General features: G+C 40.1%; 1 protein-coding gene and 1 long non-coding RNA gene across 2 annotated transcripts in view; both read right to left on the reverse strand.

The window, feature by feature from the left end:
- Nucleotides 1-9,575, reverse strand: part of LOC138983654 (solute carrier family 22 member 7-like) — a 53,067-nt gene that overhangs the window by 31,727 nt on the left and 11,765 nt on the right. The gene's annotated exons all lie outside the window — the stretch shown is intronic.
- On the reverse strand, nucleotides 4,886-8,116 carry LOC138983653 (uncharacterized). Its single transcript, XR_011461215.1, has 3 exons — nucleotides 7,619-8,116; nucleotides 6,578-6,702; nucleotides 4,886-5,272 (listed from the first exon to the last, which is right to left on the reverse strand). It is a non-coding gene; the product is annotated as an uncharacterized lncRNA (long non-coding RNA).

Raw genomic sequence — 9,575 nt, forward strand, 5'->3', positions numbered from 1 at the left:
CAGTAATCTCTTTGTTCGTAGCATTGTTGTAAAAATGTGTCAAGAGTGGGGCTCATTTGTCACTCGCGAACTTGACCTGTCACAGCAATCTGTCGCGTCACTCGGTGTGACAAGCACTGACGTCATGGCTGATGCGTAGCCACATGAATTACGTCATTTTTTAATGTTTAGACTTCAGTAGTGGAATGCATGAATGGAGACTATTATAGTTAGCAACTAAACGTAGGTTCGAACTACGCAGTTCGTAACTAAAGATTTAGTCAGTCTGCAATGCATGAGAGCGAACTTGGTCGAGACTACTTAGTTACCAGCTAAAAGAGTAGGTCATAACTTTCAGGTGACGTCATAGGGAAATCCCCGTCATTGCGCAGGCGCGGTGAACTCTTCACCTTCGAAAGTGGTAAACAAACCAGCATGGGATTGGGAGCATGGTAACAGTGCGAACTTGAGTGGTTGATCGATGCAATATTATTTTGGCGAGCAAACAAGACAAACATAGGCAGAACGCAAATGTTTCTCTCAGTTCTTCCGCACATTACGAGAGCTAAAACTGCCCGACCGGGGAGATGTACGCAGCATATAGGCTGAGTCAGTGTCGTCGAAGATTTGAGTGATGGCTCAGTCGGTATGTACTGGGAAAATGTCCGTGTCCCTCATACTGATTGTGCATTTTAAAGCAAAGCTGGAACTTTGTATGTATGGATGTATTTAAGTTTGTGTTTCAATTTATGGGAGCGAAACTGACATTTCTGAACTGAAAAAAGTCGTGTTTTGTGGAGTTTAGAGTTGTCAGTAGAGACCGAGTAATCGTTGAAGAGAAATAATTGCATGGTTCACCGATGGAGAGTTAAACGACCATAAAACCGCACCACTGGTATGTCACGAAGCTGTATAAGTTCTACACTATACAACAAAAGAAAATTGAATGAGGGAATCAAGACAATAGATCAACTCTCTCTCTTTCTTTCTCTCAGTCTCTATCTCTCTCTCTCACACACACAGGCATACGCACACACTAACACACACACACACACACACACACACACACACACACACACTCACTCTCTCTCTCTAAACCGCTAAGAGGGAGGGACAAAGTTGAGAACAAGAGTGCCAGATAAAGGAAGGAATGTAATTTGGAGCGATCATGAAACAAATTAAGAAACAAGCAAGTTAGCAAGCAAATCCTTGAAAATGTGTGATGTCATACAAAAGGAGCCAACAATGTTTTGGCCTGGTGTTCTACTTACAAAATAAACTAGTAAAAGAATTGTGAGATGTAAAGACAAGACATCATCAGTGATTTGAATCATGCACTTATGATTTTCTTCCTTTTTTCCAGATCGGGTAGAATACTTTATGTCAGTGACATATTTAAATGATTGCAATTTTGTGCTGGTCTTTAACATGAATAATTAGATACAATGAATACATTATTCAATGAGTAGGAAGTGACAATATTTTAATGTGTATCATCTTGTTTGATGAATGCTGCAAACACTCTGAGAAGTTCTTCTAAGCAAGCAAAGAAACAGAGGTAATGAAGTTGGATACTGAGATGACTATATTTTGTAACTTAGACACTCTGTCTATAAGGAAGCTAGCTGTTTCTTGAACATCATTTGAAAATTAATCTGCGCCAGTTTAAATGCATTGCTTCGGTATGGTAGAGCTGATCATCAAAATGCATCTCATGTGTGAAATTTTAGCTTTGATGTTGCACTGACTTCAGAAGACTAACCTGTTTCGTGAGTAAAATCTGCAAACATTTCAAGCTGACAAGAACAGAACGATGTTAAAATATAAGATATGATAAGGGAAATGTGAAGGCTAAATTAAACAAAGAATGAAATTGTAACCCACTCTGTACAAGTGGCGCGTTTTGCTGCATTGATCATCTTTTATTCTTTCATGTGTTCTTTTGAGTTTCCGACAACATTTGTTGTGTCATTGTGTATGAACGTTTTAATTTAAATGATGATAAACAATGATTGCATATTTTGTGTAAACGATTTCGCTCAACGTCTCAGATGTGGCATGCAGGCTTCACGTGGAATAAAACCATCCCTCCACTTTAACATATACCAGCTGTCAAAAACACGTGTGTTTACTTTGAAGTGTTGGAATGTTTGATCAATTAATTTGTTTAACTTCTACTGGCATCAATCCGCAAAATGTATTCATTCAAACATTCCAACTTTGCACATGACCCAGTCAGAATGTAAATGTTTGGTATGTATCAAAGTGTATAGATGGCCTAACCTCATGTAAGAGCCCATGCAGATATAAAATAGTAAGCCAAACTTTGCGTTTGCAAGAAGAACGGTGCCTTGAAACTGACAGCAGCAACAACAATTTAATTATCCACAATCACAGTGTCACTCAGCTTTTCACCCCATCCAAACCACCAGCCATCCTCTCACTAAAAACCAAAACAAACTCCCCAAAACACACACACACACACATTAAAACACAGAGAATCATGAGATTTGTTTGTTTGTTTATTCATCCTGTAGAATGTTTCTTTAGCCACTGAGCCAACTATAATACTCGTCATAAAAAGTAGGCAGATCCGTTTGAGGGCAAATCTTTATGATGAGGCCGTTTATTAAAAAAACCAAATACAGGTTGACCCAAAAACAATGCAACCCACAACAAGTTAATAACCTACATTTGTGAACATAAACTTCAGCCTATGCATGACCCTTCTACAAAGTGACAATTTTGAAGATCAAATAGGCTGACTTTTGTGCAATTTTAAATTAAGTTCCCAATTTTGGGGATCGACTCAACGGTACGGGTTTTAAAATTGAGCGGTAGCCAAACTTGCCCGATCTAAGCGCTCAAGATTGTAACATTCGGGGCAATTCGAATCACAAAAGTATACCTTAATCAACATTCAGACCTGGGAATCCCTGTTTTGGACTTGAAGTATTCTCAAACAACCTTGGTGTATTTTTTTTTTAAATGAGCATACTCCAAATTTAAACATGCTTCACACGCGTCTGTCTATGAGTATATAACTGCTTTCTTCAGGTCACCGATGATCTAGGGGGTGTATACTCAGACATTCAGATAATATAAAAGCTAAAAGTCTGGAGGGTTTAAATTAAGTAAGTATTGATACCGTTCATGGTCAAACTTCGTTTTAGTGAATCGACCGCCGAATTTGGAATTTATTTTTTTAAATAGAGCACAAAAGTCAGACCATTTGACCAGTTACATTTTATCTACAAAATGTCCACTTTGTGGAAGGGTCATGCACTGGCTGCGGTTTATGTACCTTAAAAATAAAGTGATTCGGTCAACAGATGTAGAAGTTATTAGCATTGTTTTAGTGTTACATTTTTTTGGTTTATCCTGTATATGACTGAAAAAAGCCATTCATTCCCCAAACCTATTCAGAAAGCAGATTGGGTTTATATGACATAGTGTTTATACAGTGGAACATACAACACAGACACCCTGCAAAATCAAATTCGCAAAATCAATGTTCCCGCGTTAAAATTGACAAAAAATCAGAACTGCCAAAACAAAACATCTTCTGCACGTCAATAGAAAAAACAATCAAATCTGCATCCAAATCAGTCAGTTCTGTTCACATATCTTGTCTAACACTGACATTAAGGCATGTTGATTTGTGTAGGTGTCATTCCTCTGAGAAGCTGTAAAAGGCAGTTTTAGTGAGTAATGAGACAAAAACCGGTACGTTTTTGTAACTCCTCAACGCATTGCCTTCAACGTTGCGGTGATTTGTGCTAACAGTAGTAACACATGTGGGAAAGTTCATACGGTTTTTGAAGTCATTTGAAACATTAGTCTGCTGTTAATTGACATGCCAGAAAGAGTTCTTAAATTGATGGTAGGTCTTCGCTGACTCATTGAAAAACAATTAATTTGTTGTTATCTTCAAGAACAATAACAGATGCGCCACACAATTAAATTTCATGTACATATTTTATCAGACATTGGCGGTATGAGGATTTCAACGCGAACATTAATATTTTGCCTCATTCAGAGCGCTGAGCGCAAATGTAGGCCTACGCCTAGAAAAGCTCACGGCTGACACGCTTAACTGATCATGGCTCTTGAAAGAGCATTTTCCAAGAATGTGTGTGTGCGTACAAGTGCGCTGTGAACAGTCATAGTTGAAAATGTATGAAATTAAATATGATATGTTTGGATTAAAAACACGCTCAGAAAGTTAAAACAAAGAGAGGTACAGAAACGCGTGCTATCCTTCTTAGCGCAACTACTACCCCGCTCTTCTTGTCAATTTCACTGCCTTTGCCATGAGCGGTGGACTGACGATGCTACGAGTATACGGTCTTGCTGAAAAATGGCATTGCGTTCAGTTTCATTCTGTGAGTTCGACAGCTACTTTTACTTGACTAAATGTTGTATTTTCGCCTTACGCGACTTGTTTTTTTTTACAAATTCAGTTCATTGGACAGGGTACATTTTTATTTTTAAAATTCGTTCTGGCATGTCGCGCAACAGCAGAACTAATATCTCACATGACTTGAGATTCCGTGTGTACTTAACGACATGTGTTAGCCCAAATCACTGACAAGTTTTAAGACAATGCGTTGAGGAGTTACTGAAATGTACCATTTTTTGGTCTCATTTTTGTACTCAACGACGTGTGTTAGCACAAATCACTGACAGTTTTAAGACAATGCGTTGAGGAGTTCTGAAATGTACCATTTTTGGTCTCATTACCCGCTAAAACGACTTCAAAAACTGAGAGGATTGACAACTACACGCTCAGCATGCCATAGCGTTCATGTTAGACAAGATATATGTGAACAAAACGGACTGTTTTGGATAAAGATTTGATTGTTCTGTCTGATGACATGCAAAACATGTTTGAGTTTCGGTTTAGTTGTTCTGATTTGTGTTGTTGATTTTAACACGGGAAGCTTGATTTTGTGAATTTGATTTGTGGGAGGGGGGGGTGTCTGTGTTGCAGGTTTCACTGCATAGACACTACGTCATGAAAACCCAATTTTGTTTCTGAATAAAGTAGGGAAATTAATGGCCTTTTCAGTCATATACTTGGTTTTTCAATCAACAGCCTCATCAGTAAGATCTGCCCTCAAACGCATCTGCCTACTTTTTATGACGGGTAGTGTAGAAACCTCTGCAAGCATTCTCAGCCGAATCAGATGGAAAAGCACAGAATTGTGATGGTACTCTGAATTTGATCATCGTCCCCAGCGAACCCAGGAACCAAGGTGCAAACAGCCTTCCCTTAATGTAGCGGTCCTTCCTGAAAAATAAAGAAAACATATAACTGAGCACCTTCAGTATTCACGGGGATGGGTTTTGGTTAGCGAGGGGAGGGTGTGTGCTGGGGGGAGAAGGTGTGTACGTGTTGAGCAGTGTGTGTGTGTGTGTGTGGGGGGGGTGAGGAAGCACTTGCTCTTCACATGACCATTGGGATCGGGGATGGTGTGTGTGATATTGTAATCTAAACATTAAAAAAAAATCTGTGCGTGTATTAACTTTGTGCTCGGCAGAAATGTTTCTCGATTTTAGTCAAAAACAAGTGTGCCCTCAACCCACACACTTTCGCTCTTCAGCATCAACACTATACAGTTTGAGTTTCATTGGGAAATGTGTCTCGATTTCAGTCCAAAACAGAACTTTCAGGATCCAAAGCACTCGCCTGTCAGCCTTTTTATTAAAATACATTCAACCCACCACATTTTCCAGTGATGAAGATTCTGGGGATGTGTGTTGATCCCATTGATTTTGGCCATTTCAGATCTGGCCAGTTGTACATGGGATAGGAACATAACTTCACCCAGACACATAAAATATTGACACCCTGACAGTCAGTGACTGCTTCATGTGCATAGTTGAATTTTGTTTATGAACGAATTTCTCAAAAGTCACTCGCAGAGTGGTTTCCACAACAAAATCTAACTCTGAGCAGGAAGAAGCCAGGGTGTTGAATGTAGAAGTATCCGAGTGAACAGATTCATTCTTATTCCATGTAAAAGCCTGGCAAGATCTAGGATGGTGAGCCAAGGGAAGAATAACTGTATGTGCCTTTAAAATAATTCCAGTAAATTAGTAATGATTTCATTTTATCTTGCAATTTTGTTTTACTTTCCTGTGCTGCATTAGTTCATTCACACTGTGTAATTTACTTTAAGAATAGTGGCAAAGGATTTGAGAAGAGAAAGAGAACTAAAACCAAGCTTTATGTACCATTTTGTATAAATAGTACAAATTGTACTATGCAAGGATACATACAGATGTAAGAATTTATTTTATACAAAGCCGTAATGTTTTTGTGTCAATAAACTTGCATCTCCTGCCACTACTCTCAGATTCAGATGTAACAAGTGTTGACATAGCTGAATGTATCTATCTAGATTGTAAGTGCATCTAATGTGAAACGCAGATCTCTTTACAACACAACGTACAAAAGTCTGCCAAAAACATCTACACAGCTTCAAACTACTATCACCAGTGCCAATTTACATATATCATAAATCAATTTTACAATAACAATTTAATAGGCACAAGCAGGTACTTGGTAGTGGTACAGAAATGTGTGACTTACTCTTCATGGTAGTCTGTAAAGCAGCATGTCCACTCAGTCTGAATCCTCTCCAGAATCCATATATATCTGAATGCAAGAGCTGTATGAACACTTCATCACACATCATCTCTGGTTTCTTAGGAGGCCTGAAAAAACACACCATAAAATAATTAATTAACAATAAATAATAACTGTATTATAATTAAACCACTCGCTCATTGATTCTTTTATTCCCTCTTTCACAATCATAGTTTATACAGCAGCATTTACCTCTGACTCTGTTCATGCAGAGTAAATATCAAGTATTTAAACAGAAAAATAAGTCATTCTTGAATAACCCTTCTAAAAATACACAATAGACACACTTTCAGTGGCAGTGATTCAAGTGAAGTCAGTTTCTTTCTTCATTTGTATGTACACACAAAAATTGTTTTGGGCCAGTTAGTGTTACTCTTGGCTTTACACACTTACTATATCAAATTATACATGCATTCAGCTTAGAAAACATACTTCTAATGTTGGGAGTGCAGTGTGAGCCAGGACATTTACAGCAAATAAGGATACACAACAGTTCATTCAGAGATAGATTTGCCATTCACTGCATTATATTGTTAGTTGAATGAGATAGATCTACAGCGATGCTTCAATGCATTAGATTAGCTTTGTTTTAGTGTCTACTGTTCATTGCTCCACCGTGGGAAATTCAGTCAACAGTGCACAGTTCCGAAGAAACCGATGCTGCTGTGCATAATCATTGATGCATTGACGATCGTTCATTGTCAATGTCACTGTCAGAAAAACAACAACTGTATCTTTCATCGTCACCACTACACAATGGCTCGTAGGCCTATTTTCCTATGACACTGAACACGGTTTCGGAGACACTCAGACAGTACTGCCTGGCCCATAGATCTAGATCTACCCTTGCTCTCACTTTCTAACAAACTGATGTATTATTGCAATATAATCTGACACACACTCACACACCGAGGCGCACAAACGAACACACACACCGTGGGACACACAAACTACACGCACACAACGGATGAATCTTGCTCTTACCTGTTGGATGATCCAAACCGATTAAAATCAGCGACAGGAAGATGTACAAGCCAAATTTGTACAGTCGCTGATGTAAAAAGTGGAAATTTAGTCAATGTTCATAGCAAATCTCCCGACTCAAGGTAGATCGTGTCCCAAATCAGCTGTGCCGGTCACTTCACGACTTGTATTTGAACCCCCTCCAAAGCGCAATCAATGTTTCAACTTCTTTGTCGACATCATTCTTTGGTTCATGCGTCGGACTGCCGAATATTTGATTTTTTTGTACAGCAAAATCAAAGACTGTCATGGCGGCCGCCATTTGTATTTTTGCAATAGTTCGAAACTAAGGAATTTGGTCCTCCTCGGAGGAGGACCAAATTTAGGCAAGTTAGTCACCAACTTAGGTCGGAACATTTGAAAATATCGTGCCATGCATTGCGCACTAGAGCGATAGTTTCGAACTTTGGATTTAGTTCCCAACTAGCTTGATAGTCTCCATTCATGCATTCCACTACAGGTTGTGTAAAAAGTTTAGAACAGGGCCGGACTACCGGGGGGGGGGGGGGGGGGGGGGTTATGGGGGTTGCGCAACCCCCCCCCCCCTAGCCTAAACATGTATCTCATGATCACTTATTTGAAACATTTTTTTATCAGATTGTTTATTTTATGCCGTTTCATGCAAGGAGCGACCATTTTCCTATCTCAGAATATGACCTACCCATCAGCTTCAGGGGGCTTCGCCCCCTGAACCCCACAAGGGGCTCTGCCCCTTGACCCCGCCAGGGGGAACATCCCCCTGGAACACTGACCACACACACCCCTCCTCTTAGCCTAGTCCGGCCCTAAGAAGGTGAGTCCAGCTGTGACAGCGTTCGGCAAAACCCAGTATAAATCGCACAAAAACTGAACAGGTTATTTTGCTGACCAGCCTGTATCCCAGTCCACAGCTTGTTTCTGTAATTTCCGAACCTTCTGAGTTGAATAGACGATGTTTGGAAATAACTCTGTCAGCAGGATTTGGAAGAAACGTTTTGGATGACTTGCGCCCCACTTTAGTGAGTCAAAAACAACTACAAGAGTTCGACCAGCAATCGCAGCGAATAACGAACTCCAATGTGTATGTTACGCAGTGTCCGCTCAATATGATGCCTCATTTTATGTTTTTTCTAGAAAATGTGCACATCGGAGCAACGATCTTCTGGCAATTGCCTTCAGTGATTCCCAATTGTTTCCCAAACCCAGTGACCTCAAGCGAAACGCACGTGACCTCAGGCAAAACCGGCAAGTTGTCGGCGATCACTCGGGGCAAGCGCTCATCCAGTGTTCCTCTTGGAGTCCCACAGGGCTCTGTATTAGGCCCAGTCTTGTTTGCGCTGTACCCTCGTGAACTCTCGGACACAATCTCGAAGCATGAGTTTAAACACCACAAATATGCTGACGATACTCAGATAGAGGATTCTGCTCCCCCCGCTGATCTCACAAAAGTGCTTCACAACACCAAACTGTCCATTGAGTCAGCGAAGAACTGGATGGATGATAACAAACTGAAGTTGAACGACTCAAAGACTGAAGTGATGGTGTCAGACTCAAAGCACGCGTTAAAGCAGAATGATCGCACCGTTGGAACCATAGGTAGCACGCACGTACGGTACCTAAGACGTGTGTACTGACCTGGATTCTACCTTGACTATGGCTGAAGGGGTCTATGTCGACCAAACGTGGATGTATCCTACAGGAGTTTTTCCTGTATACAGGGAATACACCCCGGGTGTATTCCCTGCAGGAAAGTACGATACCGCTCAATCTCGTGCCAAGCGCGTGACTGCCGTTAAACCTATCTGAATTACCTTAGCATTACTTCTCCTTCCAAAACTGCGTTTCGACAAGAGAATCTTTTAAAATTCCTGAATGCGAGTGCGGCATTCAGCAAATCAAATAGAATTTCTACGGGAAAAAAAATAAAAAAAATCGAAAA

Source organism: Littorina saxatilis, linkage group LG13, assembly GCF_037325665.1.
Source record: "Littorina saxatilis isolate snail1 linkage group LG13, US_GU_Lsax_2.0, whole genome shotgun sequence".
Classification (NCBI taxonomy): domain Eukaryota; kingdom Metazoa; phylum Mollusca; class Gastropoda; order Littorinimorpha; family Littorinidae; genus Littorina; species Littorina saxatilis.